This window comes from Ictidomys tridecemlineatus, chromosome 6 (genome assembly GCF_052094955.1).
Source record: "Ictidomys tridecemlineatus isolate mIctTri1 chromosome 6, mIctTri1.hap1, whole genome shotgun sequence".
Taxonomy (NCBI): Eukaryota; Metazoa; Chordata; class Mammalia; order Rodentia; family Sciuridae; genus Ictidomys; species Ictidomys tridecemlineatus.
In genome coordinates this window covers 174,878,001-174,904,361 of record NC_135482.1, presented here as the reverse complement: position 1 = coordinate 174,904,361, position 26,361 = coordinate 174,878,001, and the positions used below count along the sequence as shown (strand labels likewise).

At 40.9% G+C, this 26,361-nt stretch overlaps 1 protein-coding gene and 1 long non-coding RNA gene across 2 annotated transcripts in view; one reads left to right on the top strand and one right to left on the bottom strand.

Annotated features, from left to right (window-relative positions):
* Katnal1 (katanin catalytic subunit A1 like 1) overlaps nucleotides 1-319 on the bottom strand; it is a 77,462-nt gene extending 77,143 nt beyond the window's left edge. The window contains exon 1 of the mRNA XM_078016158.1: nucleotides 167-319. The gene's annotated coding sequence lies outside the window, so the exon portion shown is untranslated. The remainder of the gene's footprint in view (nucleotides 1-166) is intronic.
* Nucleotides 16-25,651, top strand: LOC120888493 (uncharacterized). Its single transcript, XR_013423454.1, has 4 exons — nucleotides 16-170; nucleotides 9,441-9,608; nucleotides 14,971-15,066; nucleotides 16,696-25,651. It is a non-coding gene; the product is annotated as an uncharacterized LOC120888493 (long non-coding RNA).
* Nucleotides 25,652-26,361: the final 710 nt, after the last annotated feature.

The following is a 26,361-nucleotide window of genomic DNA, read 5'->3' as shown; positions in this document are numbered from 1 at the left end:
CCCGCGAGCCCCCGCGCTCGCGCTCCGCTCCCCTCCCCACGCGGCGGCCCGCGCCCCAGGCACCCCGCCGAGCACTACCCGGCGTCCCGGGCGGCGGGAGATAGGGCTGGGCTGTCAACTCGGGCGTCCCACCACCTGCTCTCCTGCTCTCTCGCGGATTCATTACCTAGGTGCTGCAAGCCGTAGGCCGTGGGTGATGTGGTCCAGGTGGGGTGGGGGTGGGGCACAGGCCGCCGCCGCAGAATCCGTTAGTTCGCGACGTGCGTGAAAAGGCGGCGGCGGCGGCGGCGGCGTACGGTTGCCATGACAGTCGCGCGGGGTGGGGGGGGCGGCTCCGAGTTAGCTCTGGGAGGAGCCTGGACAGCCCGCCCAGAGGCGGGGGAAAGGCGGCGCGAGCGCGCACCCTGGGAGAACAAGGAGAACGTGACGTTGGAGAAGACGGCTGGCTGAGCTGGGCGGGCGGTGACTGAGGAGCCCGTGCGCGGGCCCCGGCGCGCTCCAGCTAGCTGCCTTCGGGGAGGAGCCTGTGGCGACAGAGGACCTAGCGTCCCCACCAGCGCCGCGCTCGGCTCCTCTCTAGTTAAAAGGCCGCTGGTCCAGTTCCATCCCTCGCAGACCCTGCGCCCTTGGGATGTGTGGAACCTCAGCCTGTTCTGTTGGCGCTTTTCATCAGTCAAATCGAATTTGCAGTCTTTCCCGCATCCCCTTTCTGCCATTCTCCGGGGAGCAGGGTAGAAAGCAATCATTCGGTAATGATGGAACGCATACTTGGCCTTTAGAATAGTTCAGGTTTTAGCACTTACAGATGGCATTGCTCTCTACTGACTTGGGAGCTGATATACATTAGGCCATCGTTTGTGGACTCTGCGGGATCGTCAGGGTAGTCTAAAGTGAGGTTAAGAGCATAGGCATCTAAAATTGATTCTTGGTTCCCTTGCTGCCGCTCAGGGGCACTTCACTCACCTGATCTAAACTTCTTGGGTGTAAAATGGAAATACCTGCCTTACAGATCATGTGAGAAAGAAACGCATTATTGCTGATGAAGCAGTATAAAGCAAAGCCTGGGGTCCAACAGTTGCTATCAAATATTAGTTATTTAATTCATCGTGGTAAAAGTCAGATTGGTTGGTTGGCTGGCTGCGGCAGGAGGGGTTTAGCTGAGGAGGGAATTTGCCTTAGTAATGATAAAACTCTGTATCAGGATGAGGTTGAAGCTCACTTGGTAGAGTGCTTGCCCGGTATGCCCAAATCCCTGGTCTACATCCTTGATAGCACCAAAATAAAAAGGAAAGAAATGGAAAAGAAGCTCTATATCTTACTAAGGGTTTGGGTTGTAGAATTATCTGCAGTTGTCAGAATTTGGATTGGCACCTTAAGATTTGTATAGTTTTGCTGTATGCAAATTTACCTCAAAAGGAACATAAACATTTATTGTTAGAGCTCTAAAAAAAAATAGAGATATTCTAGGCCCAATATGCAGATTTTATAGAGGAAAATGAAGCCTAGAGATTTCATAGGAAAAATGGAGATGGGTGGAGAGTGAATTGTGGCCTTGTCATTTTCTGATAATAAATGTCTTTTAAATTATGGTCAAAAATGGCAAGCTACTGTGTTGTTAGTTAGGGTCATTCTGTCCCAGAGATTCTGTTGAAATGGACTCATCTCTGTGGAGAGACCAATGTCCTTTTTATGATTGAATGTTATGATTGCACACTCCCTGGGGCCATACAATCTCAGGGTCATTTCTGATTTTTGAGTTCTTGCTGTCTCTGAACACTTAGACTATTTCACATGTCACCTGCAACTCTTTTCTCTCTATTTCTGCTGTCACATAATGTGAAAATCAACCCCTTTTCTTTTAGTTGTTTCTATAGCACACTCTTCTGAAGGTTTGGAGCAGCTGAGGGGTTTTAAATGAAGGACACAGAAAAACTAAAATTATAATTCCCTTTTCTTAAGAGTCCTTCACTTCCCCCAGGCATTTTTATCCACCAACTCTATGTCTTCCGTATAAGCTGCAACTTCCCACTGTTCATAATCTCTGTTCCCATCTCCCCTCATCTTTTCACAGTACTTTTAGTTTCTCCATCTCCTAATCGATGCCTTCAAAGTTACCTATAATTACTAAAATATTTGCCAGTTTTTTCCTATGCAAAGAAAGCATCTTCTCCATGAAAAACTCTGGTGCCAGCTATTAAAATATTTATTCATCACAGTGTATATCTCCATATTCTATTTGATTCAATCCACAGGGTAGTTAATAAATATTAAACAGTTCCATGTGTGACCTGTCCAGGATATCTTCATAAGTTGTTATGAAAAAAACATTTTATTATGCCCATAAAGGTGGTTTACTCTATTTAGTGTAAGTAAGAAAGCAGGTGATAATAATTGGAATCCATTATCTAGGAGAAAGAAACCAAATTCTAGGTAATTATAGCTTATATTTTGCAGAATAAATGACAAAATTTAAGTCATGAAGTCTAGAACAAAATCTGAGCATTAAGCCATGATGATATCCTGAAAGACTCGACACCTGGACTTCTCACCTATAGCACTTTGATCACAACTCTGCATACGTAATGAGCATATAAATAGATTCTCCTTTACTCCTGGATAAGATGATACTGATCTGCTACCAGCTGAACACATGTTCTTGTAGTAGGGATGATAGGTTCACCTGATCCATCTCTCCCTCATCTGGTTTCCCTTGTGACCAGTCACTTGTCTCTGCAAGGCAGCTGGCCAGAGTTGTAGGGCTGTCTGCAGCCATGAAGAAGTCTCCAAAGGTAAGGTCCCAATGCATAACCCTCCTTAGTTTTTGATGCTAGAATTCCAGAGAATCAGTTTGGCAGGACAAGCCACTTGAGAATAGATGACAGCAAAGAAAGCAAACAGCTGCTCTGTAGTGAGCTGGAGGTGGCAGTCACGCAAGGGAAGACCATGAGCCAATGAAGCACAGCTATAAAACTCCTCACAAGCCAGGAACAGCTGCAAAAGAATAAGGATCAACAAGAAACTATTATTTTTCACTGGACACTTTGGACCCATTCAAGTGATAGTTTAATGCACTGAACAAACCTAAAAAAATGAAGCCGAAAGTAGCAAGAGATTAATACACACAGGCCATGTGGTCAAAAGCCCCACTCTCATTAAAGAGACAGTGCTTCTGGTCCAAGGTCAGATGTTTTTCCTGGGTTCTCAGCGTTGGCCTCTGTAGCAATTGATGTTTTGATCACCCTTACTGGTGGTCTGTGACCTTGGTTCTCATCAAAGCTTTCCAACCATCCCTCGGTGTATTATTCACCAGCTCCTCTACCAGCTCCCAAGGTTCAGTCTCTACACCCTCTGCATTTCCAAGTTCACCTCAGTTCAATCTGGTTGAAGCTCAGATTGCTATTGCTTGTTCTGAGCCCCAAATCTCAGTGCTCCAGCAAGCAGGCCTTGTGCTCCTTTACCTGGTTCTATTGCTTCAGTTGTTCTCTTCCCTTGAGAAGCCATTCCCTTACCCTATCTAAATTCTACCTGTTCTACAAAAACTAACTCAGGCTTTTACATGAAATCTTTCCAGATTATTTCTGCTCATAATCATATCCCCCGGCTCTGTACTCATAATATTTCCTGCCTGTTTCACTCCTTTAACAACTGGCCATATTGCCTAGTGCAGCTCATCTAGTTAGTTTTTGTCCTTTTCTCCTCACTATATCTCAAACTCTGCAATGTGCATTTTTGCATCTTTATAATACCATATGTAAATAATATATGCATATATAAAATAAGAACACAATAAATATTTTGATAGGTGGTTCCTTAACTTTTATCCTCTAGTACGTCCTTCTGGTACTACTGCAGTCTCCCCTTATCTGCAGGAGATATGTTCAAAGATCCCAATGAATGCCTGAAACCACAGATAAGAAAAACCATTATACATAGGGTACTGTGTGTGTGTGTGTACCTACGATAAAGTTTCATTTGTAAATTAGGCATAGTGTGAAAATAACAACAATAACTAATAATACAATAATTATAATAATGCAGTGTATTAAGAGTTGTTTAAAATTAGAAACTTTGTGGGATTTTCCATTTAATATTTTGGAACCATGGTTGATCAGGGTAACTGGGACTGGAAAGCAAAATCAGGGATGAGGGGGCACTATTGTATACAGAATATTTGCAAACCCTCAATAAAAATATTCCTGAATCATATGGAGGTGTGGGTCCCTGCAGTTTTGTAGCAGGGTCCCTTGCAAGGAGATTCCCATAAGTCACTGTTGCTCTGGGAAAAGTCAGTGCCAGTGCTCAGCTCCATTGTCCTTGAAGGCCTCCTAAAGCAGAGCTTTCTTCACTGGCTCATAGCCCACTAGTAGGTCATGAAATCACTTTGATAGAGCTCTCTCAGCTTTTTAATATTTCAAATGTGATAAGGTAACGCAGGATAAAGTAAAACAGAAAATGCTATGAAAAAAATCTAGAGTATACGTGTATAGTTACGGTGAAGTATAGTCTGGCAAGCGCTGAGCTGTTCTCTGTTAGTTTCAGAACTACTCTCTCCTCTGCTTGATGTTGGTGGGGCTGAGACTGGGCAAACCACACCTCTACTTTGTTATCTGGCCAGGGGAGGCATGGAGAAAGCACAAGGCAGGGAGGAGCCAGGACAGCTTGCTCTTCCTGTTGCATTTACTGTGCATTGTCCCAGCAATGGCCTTTAGTGCCCCCTGCATTGTATCCCTTCTCCCTTTGTCCCAGAGTTAATGGCTCAGCCTGGGAGTGTCCCTTTTCAAGGGTCCAGTTCCAGCTCTATGGAGCCTCTCCTCCATGCTTCTGGCTTCTGGTTAACTCTAACCTCCTCTCCTCTCTGATTCCCAACCCTAGAGGATGTAGCTCTTCTTGCAGTTATTATTCTGTGCCTTAAAAATATTCCCAAACATCTGTTTAATCAATGCCTTACACTAAATTCTCTATGTTGAATACTTCAGATTCTTCTTTCCTAATACACATTGTGAAGTAAAATATGTTTTCTACTGTGAATTCAGTCCAAAAGGCTTAAGAAACTCTGCCATAAAGGAATAGAGACCTCTTTAATAGATGCCCTAGTATCCAAGGGCCAGATCTAACCTACAGAGTCACTCTGAATTCCAGTCTCATGAAGAGCAAAGACCCAGTTCCATTACAGCAGATGCCACTGTGGAACTCTAGGCCCAGTGTGGCCTGTAGGGACCACTGCCATTTCTTGCAGGTAATATGAGGAAATAATAGACAAGAGAAAGCTATGCAGAAACTTATACCTCATTCCTACATTTCTGCCTTATCCAGTCCAAATGAGACTTTTGCTCTATTTTGCTCCCAAACGTACTATATTTAGGCTTCCATCTCCAATTAGAAGCCAGCCTCACTTTAACCACATATTCCTAATGAAAAGAACTGCTCCACATTAAGAATTCAAAATATTTCTCATATATGCCAAAATAAGCCCTCCCCAAAAAAACTCTCCTGGCAATAATCTAAGGATTCTCCTTGCCTGTGATTTTGCATTTCTTTATGCTAGTTTAAAACTATGAACAGAAAACCCAGGACTTGAGGCTGCTAAGTGGATGGTAACACTCTCTGGAGTATTGTGGGCACATAAGTCAATGCATAAAAATACAGTCAGCTGTGAGAGCTGGAGTAAAGGTATTTCCATTGAGCACTGCTGAAAGTTTCTACTCTCCTAGAAACCAACAGACTAGCAACCCTTCTTTCACCTAACCATTTAGGTCCTTCATTTAGTAGAGGAACCCATAACTAAATGTGAATTACTCAGGCAAACGTTGGCAAGAGTTACTTTGTTTGTGACATACAGAGTATCTTGCAGTGAACTGAAAAGCATGTCACCTTCTGATTTATCCACTGATGCATGTTACAGTGTAGGTGGCATGTCAGAGGAAAAGCAGCTTGCGATCAGGTTTTCTATTCATAGAAGGCAGCAAGCACTGTGCCAAGCAAACCCAACCACAAAACATTTCAGATCTCAATGGAAGAAAAGAATGGTACAGCTGGGATTCCCCTTCTCCTTCTAGAAGATGCCAGCCATGCCAGGGGGGCCTCCTATCCCTGTTATTCTGTCTTATTTTTCTTGTGTCCTGCTTCACTTCAGCTAGAGAGAGAATTTAGAGTGAGTTTGGGGGGAAATTCCTTTTCCATTCCTTCTTCTCATTTCTCTGGTGCATTTTAGGTCTTCTTTGAGATTTATATGTGTAAACATTATAAAATCATAATTATCAGCTTACATGAGTCTCTCCCAAGTGGTTAACTATTGAATTAAACTGTTTCTCCCATTCTCATTTTCCTTGATATTTTCTCCTTATGTTCACCAGGCTGTCTTACTCCAGCCTCAAACCTTACCCCAAATTTTACATTTCAAAAAAATTCTCAGTGGCTAAAGAATTCTAGGAATACTTTTGTCTCCATCCCCTGCAGAAAATTGTTCCCTGTTCTTACTCTCTGAAATTGCATTCCTATAATCCCAGGATGAAGCAGAAAGATCCCAAGTTCAAAGCCAGATTCAGTAACTTAGTGAAACCATGTCTCAACATAAAATATAAAAAGGACTAGGAGTATAGCTCAATGGTAAAGAACCCCTGAGTTCAATCCCTAGTACCTACCCTACACACACACACACACACACACACACACACACACACACAAAGTCTATGAAATAAAGTAAGGACAACAATTAAGTTTCAGAAGAAACACTTGTTTCTTCCTTCTTGATCTGTGCCAGCACTTACACTTTCGTGACAGATAAGCATTTGAGATTTTTTTATATACCTTTATTTATTTATTTATTTTTATGTGGTGCTGAGGCTCGAACCCAGGCCTCACATATGCTAGGCAAGCATTCTACCGCTGAGCCACAACCCCAGCCCCAAACATTTGAGACTTTTAACAATTAAAATATACAAAACATAGACTGCAGATGTAGCTCCATGGTAGAGGTCTTGCTTAGCATGAGTGAAGTGACGCCCTGGGTTTACCTCCTAAAGAAAAGAAAACACACAATTTCAGAGAGTTGCATAACAAAATCCACCACACTCTGATTTTGATGTTATTTGGGGAATGCATTTTGTTATTATTATTAATATTAGCAAATTATTATTATTAGCAAACCCAACCACAAAACCACAAAATATCTGCTATATTATAAGCATCAAATAATATTGTGTGTTTTTAAGCTTTATATAAATGTTATTATACTGTGCTTTTTTGGGTGAGGGTAGGGGTGATAACGGGGATTGAACTCAACCACTGAGCCACATCCCCAGCCCTATTTCTTATTTTATTTAGAGACAGCGTTTCACCGAGTTGCTTAGCACCTCTCTTTTGCTGAGGCTGACTCTAAACTCACAATCCCCCTGCCTTCACCTCTAAGCATGTGCCACCGAGCCGGCTATACTATGCCTTCTCAAGATGGCCTTTTTGTTGTTGTTGAACATTGTGTTTCTGAGACTTATCCATATTGTGAATGTAGATTTAGCACATTAATTTTAATTTCTGTAACCATATAATAGGATCCATTAATTTCCATTTATGTTCAAGGTTATTATGGATAGGTAAGGATTTTTTAAAATTGTTTTCTAATTGTCTTGCAGATCCTTTATTACTTTCTTCCTGTGCATTTTTTGTGTGTGTGTCTATATGTCATAAGTTTTTGCCTTGTGCTTACCATGAGGTTATTATATTTAATAACTTTGACTTTCAGCCTTCATACTGAAGTTAAAAGTGATTTACACACCACCACTACAGTATTAGAGTAATCCAATTTGAGTGTGTACTTACTTTCACCAGCGAGTTTCAGAAGTTTTCATGTTACTTGTTAGCATTCTTGCCTGTAGCTTCAAAAACTCATCCCATTTCTTATTGATGGATATTTGACTTGCTCCATGCTAGCTCTTGGCCAGAGGTTGAATTCAGTTCTTTGCTAAAGGAGCCTCTGCAGAGGGCATTTTATAAGATGCCAACTTGCTTTACCAAAGCCACAAGGAATAATACTCACTAACAAGACAGAAGCCAGGATCTTAAATAATCTGTTCATGCAATTGTCAGTGTTTGCAAATTCTATTGGTTAGAGAGTAGACACAGGTCCAAGTCATACACAAAAAGTGGGGATTATGCAGAAATACGAATAACAGGAGGTGGGGTTTATTACATACCATCTTACATTCTAACCCCCACCCCCCACAGGAATAACAATGAAGGATAGTAGATACCCCACGGTTACAGATCTGAAGGCTTTAGCAAGTCTAGAGATTTACTTCTCTTTCATTTAAAAATCTGAATAGGCAGTGTAAGTTGGTATGACAGCTCCTTAATCATCAGGGGCCCATGCTCCTTCTATCTCATCGACCTGCCATTCCCAACAGGTGGCTTCTCATTGTGCAAGATAGCTGCCATAGCGCTTGCTGCATTCCAATGCCTCAGGTCCAACCCACATACTGTGGGCAGAATAATTGTACTAAAGCACAAATATGATTATCTCTCTTCTCTGGTCAAAACCTATCAGTGGCAGTTCGAGTCTACAAAAGAGTATCCCAAACCATTTGTACCATTAACCCCTATGCTCAAATGTACATACAGACATATGTACATTTATTAATTTTTTATTTATACACACCCACACTCAACCATACGTCTATAAAGGAAACATAAGCCCTACAAACTAGCATTTATCCTTGTTGCAGATCTTGTGCTCTGATAGTGTCTATTCCATTTCATTCACATTTAATTCATGAACTAGTTGGATGTGAGAAGGCACAGCCTACAAGTGACTTGGCCCTGCCCACTCTTCCTTGCTGTCTGCAGACTGCCCTCCTCACACTCCCTGACGTTGGTGCCCACACACCTCCTCTCCTGACCACCGCAGCTTCCCCCACTCTGCCTTTCACCTTCCCAGCTCCTCTGTGCCCTGCAAGAATCAGCCCAGGTATGGCCATTCCCTCACCCCAGTCCTCTTTCTGTGTGCCCCATAGAACCCACGCCCCCCACCATCACAGCGCTTGTGCTGATTCTAACCACCTGTTCACTTCTCTGTTTTCCCACTAAGCAATATATTCCTGAGAATGGGGTCTAGGGCTTTGGTTTTGTACCTCCAGTCCTCTCATGGTGCCTAACATAAATGTTTTTTACATGAATAAGGAAATGAGTGAATGTTACAAAGATGTTTCTGACAGCAGTTATTGAAAATCTGTTATATGTAGAGCATTGTGTTGGAGAGAATTATGAAAAAAATATAGTGGGATTTGCTGGGGCTAAACAAAAATTAGGTATAAAATGACCTATATTTATAAATAAGAACTGTCTTAATATATACAACTAAGTACTATCAAACGTCTCACTGACAGTAGATTTAAGGTCTCAGCTCTTTCATCCCTCCTTTTAACAGTTTCACAACTTTCATCTCTTAGGTGAGAAACCTCAGACATCCCTCAGACACTGCTCTCCCAACCCTGGTCTGCTCTCCAACAGCGAAGCCCGGTGTGCAGCAAAAGAAGAGCTGTTCAAGTGGGTTTTGATCAAGTACCCCACATGACTAATCCAGGCCCTCCAAAATAGCACCATGGAGCCAAAGTGAGGTAATGCGGCAGGTTATGGGAGGATAGTTAAGGACATGTCCTGCAGCTGCTTCAGATGCCAGGGTGAGCCAGAACGTTCAGGAATGCAGCAGAGGAGAGCAGAGTGAATCCCCAAACAGACTCAGTGTCTCACCTTCAGATACTACTTTGACCCCAGGAAGCCCAGTGTGCTGAGGGCAATTCTGCAACCCGATCTGATACATTAACAAATAGACCAAATTAAAAACAGAAACAGATCATATTAAAAAGAATGAGATATTGTAAGGTAACAACTCAAGCTTTGGGCTTCACTGAAAATCCCAAGAGCACAATAGCAGCATCATAAATATCCTAACCCCTCAAACTACTGGGTTCTCCCTCTAGTTAATAACACTAGCAACTGTTTATATTTGTTCTGAATTTTATACTCTGTGAGGTGTTTCATCTCATTTTATCCTCACAGCAGTCCTGTGAGATAGGTACAAGTATTAGATTCCTTTTGTAGGCAAGGAAACAGATTTAGAGAGGTTAAACCATGGCCCATGGGTCACACAGCTTGTAAGTAAATAGAACTGTTTGGGTTTCTAATTTATCATAGTACCAATTTGTTACAATGGGATAACAATCAGAAACATGGGTTCTAATCCCCAGGTGGCTAGCTACGCAGCTGTGTGATCTTGGACTAACCATTCAACTTTCCAGGCTTCCTTTCCTCATTTATAAAAACTGTATAATGCCACCCCTATCTGCCTCCCAGGGTGCTTAAGAGCACAATACAGCGGGTATTGTGGAACTGCTCTGTAACCCACGTGGTAATCCACAGATGTCAGATATTAGCAATCTTTCTAACAATAACCAGAGTAATAATTATTATAATCTTTTTACTTTGGCAGTAACTTTCATCACAACCGTTCAGTAACTTCTCAGCTTATTATCATCTATAAAGCACCCCTGTGGGTACCATATCTCAAGGTGAATCAGCTACAGATCAGTGAAGGAGGGGGCTCTTCTTCCTGGCATAATCTCAGAGCAGGGATTCCCAGTGTTGTGTCCACTGGAATTCATTGAGGAGCTTTAGACAGACAGGTTTCCAAGCCCCACACTGACCAATGACCACTTTAATCTTGGGGCAGGGAAGGAACTGAGCATCAGTTTTTTTTTTAAGTCTACAAGTCTATTCTAATATGCAGATAAGATTGGAAACTACTGCTACTGAGACTATTTATCATCTTCATGGCTACTGAAAGGGATCTCAGTTTTAAAAGGACACAGCTTCTGGTTCTGTAAATACCCATCCCTTTGTTACAAAGATGGAAGTATGTAAGTCAAGAAGAACTGAGGTTTCTTGGGAAAGAAATCCAGGAGCTGAACACTGAGCTCAGACCATAAGCATCCTAAAGAACCACCAACACATATACAGCAAGCCTATTGTGTTAGTCAGCTTTCCATGGCTGTGACAAAATATCTGATATAATCAAATTAAAAGGAGGAAAGGTTATTTGGGGCTATGGTTTCAGGATTCAGTTCATGGTTGCTATGCCCTATTGCCTTGGGCCTGTGGCGGCACAATACATTATTATGGGAGCACATGTCAGAGGAGGCCTGTTCACCTCACCAGGGAAGCAAAGAGAGAAAGAGGAAAGGGTTGGGATCCCAATATCCCCTTTAAGGGCGCTCCCCTGTGACCTGACATACTTCCACTAGAGCCTGCCTCCCAAAGTTCTACCACTTCCTAATAGTGCCACAGGCTGGTCACGAAGTTGTTAATACACAGGCCTTTAGGGGACATTTCAAGATCCATTTCTAAACTGCCACTGTTGGAGGGAAGCAAGGGTGGATAAGGCAGTAAACACAGCAGAGCATCCTGATCAGAGAGTCTCTTCCCCATTGCTGTTCCTCCACCAAAATCTGCTTCTCGAAAGCATTCCACCATACCTTCCCTATGCCAGAGTGAATAGAAAATTGTATACTTAAAAAAAAAAAAGATCTTGAAGGATAATACATAACCAACTAGTGGCCAATTCTACAATTCTTCCCTACTGATAATAAGGAAATAATCACACAACATTTAATATTAATTCCTTCCTTTGAATTCCAATGTATTTGTAAATTGTACATGTATAATGTTTCATTTTCGGGTTAACACAAATAAGCATAAATTTACCTTATAAATAAAAGTGTGATTTTTTTTAATCCACACAAAAGTAGTTTCTAGTAAAAAGATTGGTTCAGCTATTTATCTTAAATTTCCTAAAGAAGCCATTATCAGAAGAAAAAAACCCAGTAAAATTCAAAGTATTGCTATCTAATATTAGAGTTTGATTTTGTGTCTCCACCAGAGATGAAGTAGCATTTCCACATCTATTAACCTTTTAATTTGCTTCTCATCCCCGAAATGAAGAAACAAAATAATAAAAGGATTTGACTTTGGGGGAAGTTCCCTTTGGAACTGGGAATCACCCAAATGAGATAGTTTAGAAGTGCTCTTGGGATGAGTTTCACTGTCTCATTTGATCACTTCTTTCACAAGACTGCAAATAATTTGGATTGGGGTAAACTCCTATTATAAGACCTAGAGGTCCTAGAGGTTTAAATTATAAAGAGGGTTGTCTCTCATTTGAGATTTTATAGTGCAAAGCAATAGCTTGGAGACAAATCCCTACACCTCTGGGATCCCACAAAAGTGGTAATTAGGCAACATTTCACTGTGATGCAGTGATTGGGCAAAAGATGGGACTGGACTACTCTCAGAGGTGTAGGACAAAATTGACTTCCTTCAGAGCTGACAGAAGAATCTGGAAACCTAAAAATATTTAAAGAAACTAAAGCCCCGTAGAGAGAATTTCCAGCTATTGAAGTGAAAGAGATGAAACATTTTCTAGATTTGAAAAGAGATTTTCTTTTTTTTAGTTGTAGATGTACACAATACCTTTATCTCTTTATTTTTATGTGGTACCAGGGATTGAGCCCAGTGCCTCGTGCATACTAGGCAAGTGCTCTATCACTGAGCCACAACCCTGGCCCAGAGATTTTTTTCTTAATGAAAAACTCAACAAAGTTCACCAGAGTTTGGGTAGAACATTTAAAAAAAATAACAATAACAAGATCAGATGTATCATTTACAGAGTAATCTAATTGAAGACTTTTATCTTTTTCTTTATAATGTCTTAAGAAGAAGAATCTAAAAATAGACCCTATAGATAATGAACTCTTCTTTTTCCTGAGTTTGTTAGAACGCAACACCTTCATGACCCAGAGGACGCATTCCATCTCACCACCTCTGAGACATAAATCCTGACAAGGTCTTATAGTTTCTCCTCTGGCCTCTAATTACAATTCTGTAATTTATTCCTTAACAGGGCCTACATTTCATGTCCTTATATGAATGAGATGCAGTGTGTTCTGTGGTTAAGCCCTTGGACACCAGGCCCAGCTGCCTGACCTTGGCAATGACTTCACCTCTTTGTGCCTTGGTTTCCTTGGCTGTAGGATGGGAGAAACCAAAGTACCAGCGCCTTTGGGTTGTCAGGAGAATTAGGCAGTTATTATCCAGAAAAGAAGTAGGGAAAGTACGCAAGCACAGTAAGAAGTCTATAAATGTTTGCTATTATTGCCACCACATTTCGTGATTCTTTAGCACCTATAAAAATAGCTAGCATATTTTAAAGTTATAAAACAAGACACATGGTCTAATAAAAGATTATTTTCAGATTCATGGATTTATTTATGTGCAAAGTCTCAACAAGATATTTAGTTACACGTATAAGGTATCATTTTTTAATTATATACCACCCTAAAATCTAAAAATTATTCCACAGCGTGGTCCCTGACCTCAAGCAGTTTGTATTCCACTTGAGAAACAGAGCATATGCCCATGAAATGTTAAACAAAAATCCAAAACACTTCATGATTACATATAAAGTGAGTAGTTCAGACCATAAGAGCTACAAAAATGCAGAGGAGAAGGAACTCTGAGGGAATCCGGCTTCATTGTGTACCTAAAGGTGATGAAGAAGTGCATTTGGACAATGAAATATAGGCAGGGAAAAGAAGGAGATTTTGCAGCAGGGAGGGAGATGTGAAGGGGACGGCAAAGAATGGAATCATTCATCTGGAATGTGTAGTTTTCTGTTTAAAATTGGGTGAAATCCTTTGGTGAAGGAATTCCAGGCATAGGCCACATAGCTGAGAGCTTCCAATGCCAGACTGAAATAGTTGTGACTTCGCCCTGGGAGTCCTCAGTTTTGCCTTCTGGAGTCTCAGCCATTACATCTGCCATTGCATGGGTTTGTCCTAAAGTTCATCTCTCCACTGCACTAGTGCCTTGATTACCTTAGTTCTCTCAGCAGCTGATCTTCTGCTCTTGCCCAATAATAAAGTATTGTTTAATGAATATATTGGAATGGGTGATACCTAAACAAAATTCTGCATCCTAGAAATGGGAGCTATAACCACTAATCAGCCACAGTGAAGAGGTAGTATTTGACCTGGGTATTGAAGGTCAAATTTTATTTACTTGTCAGGGAAACAAAAAGAGGATTATAAACAACAACAACAACAAAAAAAAAATCAAGAACAAAGGCACGGGAGTGGGCAAATATATGGCCTTCTCAGAGAGCCACTACATCACAGGTTCAGGGGAAGACAGTCATGAAGGAGGAAGTTAGGGCCAGGATACAGTGCTAAGGATCTGGGCCTACCTGGACATAAATGAAGAACCACGAAGGAATTTCTAGCAGGAGAGATGTGATCAGATCCGTGACTTGACTGGAGATTGATCAGGAGGAGATTGCTAGAGTCCAGACAATTATAATCAGTAATAGCTTTGTAGAGCCTAGCAGCCGTGAGATGAGGAAAACTAAGTCAGTTTCAGAATTTTGGAAATAGGATCCAGAGAATTTGGCAACCAGTTGAACATGGGAAGTGAGGACCCGGGGAAGTGAAGCTTGGCAGGGCTTTCGGACCCAGTGACTGCAAAGGCTCAGGCCACACCTAGGACTGCAAGCCCTGACAAAGCAAAGCAGGTGTTCTCTGCAGCTTCTGTGCCTCCTAACACCAGCCATGCCTTCAGACATACTCAGTAAACATTTGTTGAAAGAATTAATGTTTTTTACATAGCCAAATATATAAAAGAGGAAAACATTACTGTACTTTATAATGTCTTTTTCAGAGGCTCTCAGGAGGCATTTTTTAGACTCTCACCATGTTTTTCAACCCCAAATAGACTCAGGAGTATGTCAACCACGTTATTCAGCTTATATACCCACCCAACTGGCCCGTCACTGCATAAACTGAAATCTCCTTTAAGACTGTGTGTGCTGGGGGACAAAGGCCAAGTGGTTGGTGTTTTAACTTTTTTATTTTTTTCTTTTTTGGAGAGAAGCCTATGGTAGTTTCAGTTCTCTGAAAATGAATCCGAAACAATAAGACAAGCAGAATATTTTCCGCCATTGGAATGAAAGAAGCAAACCTACTACAGGTAAATTGAAATCTTCAAATAGGCCCATAACACATTGCTGAAAAGGTCTGGAGATAATGCCTTTAGTTAGCATGGGGCCACAAATCTTTACATTTCTTCATTCACCTGGCAGGACTAATGAGATTTTATGGCAGACAAGCTGTTTATCCCCTGGGTGACATTGGCAAGAACAACTCTATCTTTATCAATAAAGGGCTTTCTGCATGGCAGCTTTCCCCCCATGGACGGCTCCAGGCTAGATAACAATATTTACAACATGTAAGAGCCTCATTTCTTCACATACGCCCTCCACCCACCCCTTCTCTGAGTTGGATCTTCATTCTATCCTAATGTTACATTACTCCATAACAAGTGGCTGGCGAAAAAAACAGATTAAAGAAGAAGTTTCAGACGGGACCTGGAAAGAGATGCAGGGCTATCTGCTCCATATCTTAAATATCATATGTGCCTAGGAGACCATTAACGATGGAGCTGCAGGCCGACCGTTGCCCACAGTACCATAATTGCTTTTCTTCCTGTGAGTAGTGCTAGGAAGAGGAGAAGATGACTACCATTTCAGTCTGTGACAAGGGCTTGGTCTCTCTTGTAACTATCACATTGCCCGTAACAGCTCACAGCATCTGTTCTCCATATCTCATAAGGACTCGTATACAACTATGCAAACTCATATAATTGACAACTGCCACCATATACCCTTAGTATGATATGTCCATTCTACCCTTGTAGTCGGGAAACTCCCCAGTTCTCAAACCAAAGGGATTTTAGAGAAATGGCTTAGCAAAAGTCAAGGTTCTGTTTTGCTTTTCCTATTGGATATACTATATTATGTGGACAGAATGCAAGGGACAGCTATGTGAGGACTCCTAAAAGAGCAGGTAGATTGGAGAAGAAAACAAGAATTCAAAGGACCACCAAACTAACTGCATTTACCTCTGGTAGGACTCAAGGTAGCATGAAGTGGGCATCAGTGTAAACAGAGAGCTATTCAGTGTAAGTCTCATTGTTCAGGTTCAAGATGAGAGAAAGGAGTCTTCCAACAGTTACAGCCACAGCGTGGAAGGCCCCCAAGGTGGAAAATGCTGAGGAAGGGAAAACTTCCTCTCCAACCAGAGGACAGTGGTCTCAAGAGCATCTTTTACTTCATGTGCCCCCACCATGTGGTCCTAAACAGGGGCACAGACACAATAAGTGCACAGAAGAGCAGATCCATAAAGCTGCAGCTTTTTGCATGATTAACCAAGAAGGTGAATCTTAGGAAAGTGGAAAGTTCTGGAGAGATTATGGTGGGGAAGCAGCATGGGAAACACAAAACTCAAAAAAGTTATTGGTAGGCTTTGGGGCTTATCCCCAAGCTATGAATGCTTAGATTTGATCAAGAACTGCATAACAAAGAATGTAAGAACTGAATTAACAGCTATATCACTGTTATGGTTTGGACTGTAAATATCCCCCAAAGGCCTGTGTATTGAAGTCTTGGTCCCCAGTCTGAGGCAATATTGGGAGGTGGTGGAATCTTCAAGAGGTGAGGCCCTGTGGCAGAAGTTAGATCACTGAGATACTGAGAGGGTGTCCTTAAAAGGGATTTCAGGAGTCCAGCCCCTCCCACAATTATGTTCCTCTTCCCCACAGGCCCAGAGCAATGGGACCAAGAGACCAGGGACTGAGCCATATCTTTCCTCCTTTTAAGTTAATTATCTCAACAACAAGCTGATTAACACAATCAGTATCTAGGCCTCAGCCTGGTCCAAGAGAAATCTAAACAGCACTGCCAAGACTTCGAAAACAGAACTGACATTTCAACCACAATCTCAGAAGGCTGATGAGAACTTGTAATCCAAATCAACTAAGTCAATTGCCTGCTAAGCAATAGGCAAACAAACAAAGATTATCTACAGGTTTTAAATAAGATCAATTATCTCATAATACAATATTCAAAATGTCCCTAATGTGATTCAAAGTTACTTGGCATATGCACCAGGAAAATCTTAACCCACAAAGAGGAATACAGTCACAGATGTCAATGCCAAGATGACATAGATGTGAAAGTTATTTGTCAAGGAATTTAAAGCAACTAGTAGAAAAATGCTTTAAGAAGTAAGAGTAAACACTCTAAAAAGCATCAGCTAAATAAATGAATAAATAAAATATAAAACAATCAAATTCATATTTTAGAATTCACTAAATGGGCTCAATAAAAGAGAGATGACAGAGGTAAGAGTCAAGCAACTAGAAAACAGCAACAGAAATTATCCAATCTTTTAATAAGAATTAAAAAACAACAGCACTTTAGGATCCTACAAAACAATTCCCCAAAAGTCTAATATTTGTATCATCAGAGTCCTAGAAGGACAGGAAAAAGGAGTGTTGTGGAGAAAAATACTTGAAAAATAAAGACTGACGACAACTCCCCAATTTTAGCCAAAACTACAAACCTGTACATTGAAGAAGTTTAGTGAACCCCAAACAGGACAAACCCAAAGAAATACACGCCCAAACACATCCTAATCAAATTACTAAAATATTAAGACAAACACAAAAATCATGAAAGCAATTGGTGAAAGAAACACACCATTTATAGAATAACAATGGTGACAATAGAATTCTCACCTAAAACATTTGGAGGCATTCTTGCCCCCAAAGGCAGATGAACATTGAGGTTAAAGTGCTGCAAGAAAACAAAATTTCATCCCAGAATTCTATATTCCAAGAAAATATCCTTCAGGAATAAAGGTGAAATTAATTCAGATGAATGAAAAATAAGAATTGGTTGACAGCAGACAGGTAGTAGAAGAACTGCAAAAGAAACATCTATAGATGTGAAAGAATCCAGCTGTTAAAGGCTACGTACAATAATGATTCCATTTCTACGGCACTCTCAAAAAGCTAACACTATGGCAGCAGAGAACAGATCAGTGGTTGCCAGGGGTCAGGGGTGGGATGTGTATGAATTAAGTGGGATAGCATGGGGGATTTGGGAATGTTAGAGTCACTACGTATCCTGATTCTCCACACATATTAAAATGCATAGGACTTGGGGCTGGGAATACACCTCAGTTGGTAGAGTGCTTGCCTTGCATGCACAAGGTCCTGGGTTCAATCCCTAGTACCACCCAAATAAATAAACAAACAAACCTTTTAAAAAAAATGCATAGGATTCTATATTACACACACACACAAAGTCAGTCTTACTGCATGTTAATCTGTTAAGCCAATAAACAATGATATTTTTTTTTCCTTAAGAAATTTCTAGTCTTTGAACAATATCTGGAACTTCACCACCTCCCTGCTTGTGAAGGTAATCAGTAAGGTCAATACCAGGCTGTTTCTGGAACAACTCATAGCCAAATTTGCCCTCCCCACCTGCCCAATTGCCAGTTCAAGCAAAAATGTCATGTTTTGACTTAAAGTACGAATAAGAAATCAGATGCATTTTCTGAATTAGAGCTTTCTCTACAAAATAACTCCAGGTGACCTCCCTTCACTCCTCACCCCAAACAAGAAAAAACCTCTAGACTCATGAGGATCAGGATTTAGAGCACTATATGTCACCTCCTCACTGGAGCACCAGCTTCTGAGTTTCCTCCCTAGCCTGCTGTGTTTATCTGGTTTTCATTGCTGTGACCAAAATACCTGTACAGAACAATCTAAAGGAGGGAAAGTTTGTGTTGGGCACACGGTTTCAGAGGTTCAGCCCATGGTTAGTCGACTCTGTTGTTATGGGCCTAAAGTGAGCCCAGACATCTTGGTGGAAGGACATGGTAGAGGAAAGATGCTCAGCTCATGGCAGCCAGGAAGCCAAGAGAGTGAGTGAAGAGCCAGGAACAAAATATAATCCCTACAGGTATGCCCACAATGACCAAATCCCTCCAGTCACAACCTCCTGCTCTCAGCTGCCACCCAATAATATGTTCAAATTATTGATAAAGTTATAGCTCTCATAAACTAATCATTTCACCTCTGACCATTCCTGCATCTTCAAACACACAAGCTTTTGGGAGGACACCTCATATCCGAACCACAGTATCTGCCATACCCACAAATGTGCAGCAAACCCCAGCCGACCCTGGAGCCCATACGCACTGCACCACCCTACCACTTTGTTGCATATAGAATATTTATGTTGCAACAGACACCCTTTGGGTTAAAGTTTGGAGCTGAAATATCCTCCAAAGGCCTTGAAAAATAAAGACTGAAAACTGTTAAAGGCTTGGTCCCCAGCCTATGGCACCATCAGGAGGCAGTGGAACCTCTAGGAGGTGGGTCCTATTTGGAGGAAGTAAGGTATGGGGGCATGCATTTGGAGAGAATTTTGAAATTCCAGCTCCTTCATCTCTGTCTCTGCTTCAAGGATGCCATGAGGTGAGCAGCTTCCTCCATCACATGCTCCCACAATGAGTTCTGCCTCACTCCAGGTCCAAAAGAAATGGAGCCAACCAATCATGAGCCAAAGTAGACCTTTCCTCTTTTTAAGTTTTTTACCTCAGTTTTTTTGTCACAATGACAGGAAGCTAACACAGTAACAAATCTTTTGTGTCGAATGGTTGCTATTATTATTTTTGCCTTTAGCAAACCCATAGGAGCAAAAGGGAATCATGTGTTTGCAAGAGAAAAAATAGCAAGACCTTTAGCACTGCTCCAATACTGCAGTTCTGCTTTGTTTAAAAGCTGTGTCACCATGACTTTCTCTCCCTTAAGGCAAGAATTGTGTCTTAACTCAGTTTGTGGTCTCCAGATAATTGCACAGTGACAATGACAGACAGGTAAAGGGTTTCACCTAAGTGTCAGTTGTAAAGGAGTGAAGGAAAGCATTCATGGCTGAATAAATGAACTGTGTGACTGATAAAGGCAAAGTTCAGCAAATGCAGTAGGCTCCCCTCACCAAATTGTGTCTCTTGACAATGAAGGTGGACCTATGACCTCTGAGAGAGGAGGATTTCAATCAAGGAGACCCATCTGGTAATGGGAAGGCAGGAGAATTTACCATAGTGGGTAACTGACTCATCCCTCTGTCCCATGGATTGGCATGAGCAGCCCATCTCTGTGATGAGCAGAAGGAAGGAATTAGCAACAGAAAAATGATAGTCACAGAGAATGCACTGAGGTTAACACGTGAGCCACGCATCACTGAAAGGGTTTCTATTCCATGAGATGTTCCTTCAAGTGGTGCTACGTCCTGGAAAATATTCAAGAAACACTTTATGTTCTGCCTCCTTCTTAAAGATGCACAATACATTTCTATTTATTAAGTCTTCTCTACAAATTTTCACAGTGAAAAAAATATGCTTTTAAAATTGATATAACTGAGGGACAATTAACATATGCACAGATCTCAAGTATTCAGTTCAATGAAGTTTGAGAGTTTCATGTTCAATTTACCACCAGCCAAAAACAAGGTAGTGGACATTTCCATCAACACAGAAGGTTCTAAGCCCTGTTCCAGTCAATCCCTCTCCACACTCACAGAAAAGTGCTGAGTTCACTTGAGCCTGGTTTTGCTAGTTCTCAGACTAGTAAGTTCCACATGTTTTTGTGTATCTGACTTCTTTTGCTCACAGGTTTTTCAGTTTCACCAATGCTGCTGTTTATATCCAGAGTTCAGTTTTTTTTTAATTGCTGAGCTGTATTCCACTGTGTCTGCCTAAACAAATTCGTATGACACACACACAGCCTTGCATTGCTTAATGACAAGGATATACTCTGATAAACATGCCATTAGATGATTTTGTCATCCTGTGAACATCACAGAGGGTTCTCACACAAACCAGCTACAGTATCACTAGGCAACCTAACCTTAGGGGGCCACCTTCATATATGTGGTCCATCCTTGGCTGAAACATTATTATGTGGTGAATGACCATAAAACCATGCTTTTGATTATCCTTTCTTGGGTTGATAGACATTTGACTTGTTCCTAGGTTTTGACTATTATGGATAAGTATTATGTAAACATTCTCATGTGAGTCTTTTTGGGCATATGTTTTCATTTTTACTGGGTAAAAAATTAAGAAGACTTTGTTTAATTCTTTAAACTTCATATTTCCTAGGCTGGGGATGTAGCTCAAGTACTTTCCTAGGAGTACTTACCTAGGATAGCAGAGTACTTACCTAAGATAGCAGAGTACTTGCTTAGGACTTTCAAGACCCTAGTTCAATCCCCAGCACTGTCAAAACTAAATAAGTAAATAAACAAACTTCATGTTGCCATATTCATCTGATCATTCACACACATCTGAAAAACAAGTTTCCCTGAGTATCCTCAAGTCCCTTCTGTGTTTTACCCAGTGAAATATGTCAAGGTATTCAGAAGTAGAATTATTCAAGTTCTTTTACAAATCTTATAGGTAAAGGCAAATTAAGTGAATCCCAAATTAACAGAAAAGCTTTAAAAGGTAAAGAGTAGGAAGACAAAGACCCTGATAGGCCATAGTCTGGAGGAGATGCATGTGGCAGAGACATGCATCTCAACAGAGGAAACCTGTTACCCAAGAGGGAAATGAATAAAGCAGAGAGAAGGCTCCTGTGGAGTTGAGGAAGCTTCCTTGGTTTAGGGACATCAATAATGATAAGATCATCAGAAAACACTTAAAATTAACTTAAAAAGTACCATTTTTTAAAAGGGAGGAATTAGATAAAGGGTTTGGAGTAAAGGTAAAAATAAGGTATGGTAAAATTTTACTTTACATTCTAATTTCACTTATTAAGAAGTTAATCTCCGGCTGGGATTGTGGCTCAGCAGTAGAGAGCTCGCTTAGCACGGGCGGGACCCGGGTTTGATCCTTAGCACCGCATAAAAATAAAGGCATTGTGTTGTGTCCATCTACACCTAAAAAATAATTTTTTTTTTAAAGAAGTTAATCTCAAGCTAAGCATGCTGGAACACACCTATAATCCCAGCAACTCAGGAGGCCAGGGCAGAAGGATTGCAAGTTCAAAGCCAGCCTGGGCAATTTAGCAAGACCTTCCTCTAATAAAAAGATGAAAAAGTCTGGAAATGCAGCTCTGTGGCAGAACACCCCCTGAATCCCCAATACCAGGGAGGATCAAAACAGGACCAGAGAGAGAGAGAGAAAGAGAGAGAGTTTGAGTTCCTATCACTGGTAGTTGCAATTCTGTGTGGATCTCTTGCATATCTATGCATCTTGAGAAGACACACTGTCTGCCCTCTGTTCTAGACTATCTTTTGAAGAAAGATTCTATGGTGAACACCTTGGAAAAATAACCACATCTACCTCTAGAGCAAAAGATGGATTTGCCTAGGTCCTTGGAAGATAGAGATAACCATCTACTCCTGCTTACTGCCCTTTATGAAAGATTCAGGTCCCCGAAACTCAAAATTCCTCACCTGAAATGCAACCCACTTCATGTTCAGGAAGAATTTGGCCCTCTTCAACCTTTTTTTTTCAATACCTTTATACCTGGGAAACCAGTATAAATTTTAAAAACATTCTGGGGATTTGTCTACTGCTCGGACTGTAAATTATAGACTATCTTCTCTGACAAAGAAGTCTTGTGTGTTTTCCCAGCACCCACCAAACGATAGCAAGATAATTCATTTGACTGAGATAAAATCTTAGTCACTTCAAATTTCTTGCCAATTATAAGAGATTTCTTGAATAATAGCAAACTTTTTTTCTCTACACATTTCCAAAGTCTTTTTTGGTCAACCAGGATGATTTAATCTAAAATCAGGAGTTTGTTTTTTTTTTTAATAAAATAGGAGTTCAAAAAATCAAAAATTTCTGAATACATTGTTAAATTTCTAAACCTCGGGGCTCTGGGAAAGCACTTTGCTGCACTTTTTGGAAAGTTGTTGTGCTTGTACTAGTTGGGAAAAAACCTTCCTTTGTTCCAGGAACTAATTTTATAAAATTTATCTCTTGGATCCTGGAGCACAAAGAGAATCAGACCCAGCCTTCATGTTGAAATCAGTGTTGTCCCAGGGTGAGGCTCTTCTGCTTTATAGTTTTAGAGCTTAGCAGGCTCTCTGCTGTAACTTCCCCTCAAGGAAACCCCGAGGAGGGCACATCTCACATAGTTTCTGAAAGTCAAAGGACAAATGTCCATCACATCCCAAACAGCTGGGAAACCCTTAAACAAATCTCCAGAAAGAAAAGAGAAGGTTACTGGCAGGATGCCTGTACCTCCAACTTGCCAGGAACAGTCCAGGTTCTTGCTGTTCCCCATTTGGACAATAAATCTACATCCATTAGCACAGTTATCCAAGTCAAAGGGTTCAAGAAGACTAGTCCCCACCCCCACAGCACTTGGATCATCCCCTTTGTAAATTTTTTTTCACTTCTTCATTGAAACCATCTTTTGCAAATGACCTAGGTCACATGGATGCTCTCCACCCATTGCCATCTTCACATCACTGCTGTCTACCTCTGAAATCATGACCGCCCCTAACCCCATTCTCTGAGTGCCAGCATCTCACTAGTCCCCAGGACACACCTCCCTCTCTATTTTGAAATTGGGTGTTCCTCTTCTTAGTTAACACTTAGTCTTCTCTCCAACCGTTGAACCAGATGGTTTATCGAGATTCCTTCCAGGTCTAGTATCTGTCATCTGACGTTCCCCAACTCATTCACTGTCCTTAAAATACATACATAACCAGAGGAGGGGAGGTGAGGATGGGCATTAATGCTATATATCTCCCCTCCTCTTCAAATACGAGTTCCTAAATACCTACTTTAAAGTCAATTCACCACTGGATAATTTCTAATATATATTTTAATCTGTGTATGCTACATAGGCAGTATGCTTAATAAGATCCCTAAAGACCCACTTATTTCAAATCTGACAAGCATTTCCCCTCTCTCCTCATTGCCCTTTATCCTAAGGGTGTATGTGTGTGTGCATGTGCATGCATACATTATGCACCGAATTGGGTCTCCCTGGAATTCACAGGTTGAAGCTCTAATGGTTGGTGTTCCTGTATTTGGAGATAGGGCTTTTAAGGAGGGAGTTAAGGTTAAATGAAATCATAAGATTGGGGTCCTAATCCTGTAGGACCTGTGTCCTTATAAGAAGAAGATGTGACACCAGGGTGCTCTCAGTTTTTCTCATTATATGTGTGCACACACAGAGAGAAAAAGCCACATAAAGGCACAGCAAGAAGGCACAGTCTGCAAGCCAGGAAGAGAGGTGTAACCAGAAACAAAATTTGTCAGCACCTTGATTTTGAACTTTCAGCCTTGAGAAAATGAATTTCTGTTGTTTTTAAGCCACCCAGTTCTTAACAGTTTATTGTGGCAACCAAGGTTCTTAACCTTGTTATGCCCAGCAAACATAAAATGTAGTATTCTTAGCATACTCCATAGAATATGCATTCTGTTCTACAAAGTATAGTCTGCCTAGTTTGCAATGCACACATGAAGCATTGGGTCATTACAGAATAGTAGGGCTAGAAGTAAAGGTCACAGCCCAAAGCAGAATACTAGCTCTTTTCCACTAAGCAAAACGGAACAGAAAGCAAATGCAAACACTATCTTCTTTATATCTCAGATAAGCTCTTCTTTTAGCTAACTTGCTTATATCTTATTTATTCACCTTTAGTGGCCATTGGTAAATGCAACTATTTTAACTTTGCAGGCAAATTTCACAAAAAGGTCAAACTTAGTCAATATTTTTATATGGATCTTCCTCTGATGGAGGAGGAAAGTGTGACTGGAACCATCAAATGCAAAAATGGGGACAATTCATCAACGACTCTTATTTCATTTTTTTGGACATTAATTGGAGATATTTGCTTAAGAAACAACCATTTGGCCAAGTGTGGTGGCGCATGCCTGTAATCCCAACAGTTTGGGAGGCTGAGGCAGGAGGACCACAAGTTCAAAGCCAGCCTCAGCAAATTAACGGACCTGTCTCTAAATAAAAATACAAAAAAAAAAAAAAAAAAAGGGTTGGGTGTGTGTGTGGCTCAGTGGTTGAGCACCCCTGGGTTCAATCCCCAGTACTAAAAACAAAAAGAAAAGAACCATTTTGAGATTAGGAGTATTTGAACCTAGGTGGATATCAAAGAGTATTAAAGAATTATTATTAATTTTATCAGGTCTGATAATGATTTTATGGTTTTGAAAGAAAATGGGGCAACATAGAACTATTGGCTGGAGAAAAAGAGGAAAAGAAGGAAGAGGCAAGAAAATTTTGACACTTCAAATGGGAGAAGGGTACAAGAGGCTCATTTGCATAATGTGTCTACTTTGGTATAAATGTAAAAAATCTTCATTTAAAAGGTGTTTTTTAGGGGCTGGGGATGTGCTCAAGTGGTAGCGTGCTCGCCTGACATGCGTGCGGCCCGGGTTCGATCCTCAGCACCACATACCAACAAAGATGTTGTGTCCGCCGAGAACAAAAAAATAAATGTTAAAAAAAATTCTCTCTCTCACTCTCTCTTTAAAAAAAAAAAAAGGTGTTTTTTAAAATGCATGCTGATGCAAACATTGATTGAATACCTGAAATAGGAGTCAATTGGTTGTCTGCCATTAGTAATAGATCCAAGGTTTGGGAGGCCTGAAGTTTCTGCAGTTGGGGAGCCTTCTTTAAGAAGAATTAAGAATACAAAATGCTCTTGGGGAGAGCCCTGTGCTGATGAGAGGTTCTGAAGTAAACCCACCTCTTCTGGGTAAACCCACCTCTGTCTGCCATGGGCGAGCTCTGGCTGGCCCAGTGATACTTCCCACTTTAGTCTGTTTTTTTTTTTTAATGAATGTTTCATACATAACCAAAGATTGGAGAGATTAAGACTATGATGTTCAGTAGCCAGGTGCAGTGGTGCACGCCTGTAATCCCAACAGCTCGGGAGGCTGAGGCCAGAGGATCAGGAGTTCAAAGCCAGCCTCAGCAACAGAGAGGCATTCAGCAACTCAGTGAGACCCTGTCTCTAAATAAAATTCAAAAAAGTCTGGGGATGTGGCTCAGTGGTTAAGTGCCCCTGAGTTCAATCCCTGGTACCTACACACACACCAAAAAAAAAAAAAAAAAAAAAACACTCTGATATCTGCATCTGTCATCCAGCTACCACAGCCATCATTGGCGGCTTAGCTCATTGTGATGAATTAACCACCCATTCCTGTCCACACATACTGCATAATTTTTAAGCAAGTCTTTAATATGATCTTATCTCTAATATATTTCAATATGCATCTCTCAATGTTAGGGACTCTTTCAAAAATATAGTACAATATTATTATCATACCTAAAAAAAAAATTCCCTAAGCAGGTCAGTGTTTAAATTTCTCTAATTGTCTCAAGTATTATTTTTAGAGTTGGTTCAGATCAGGAACCAAAGAA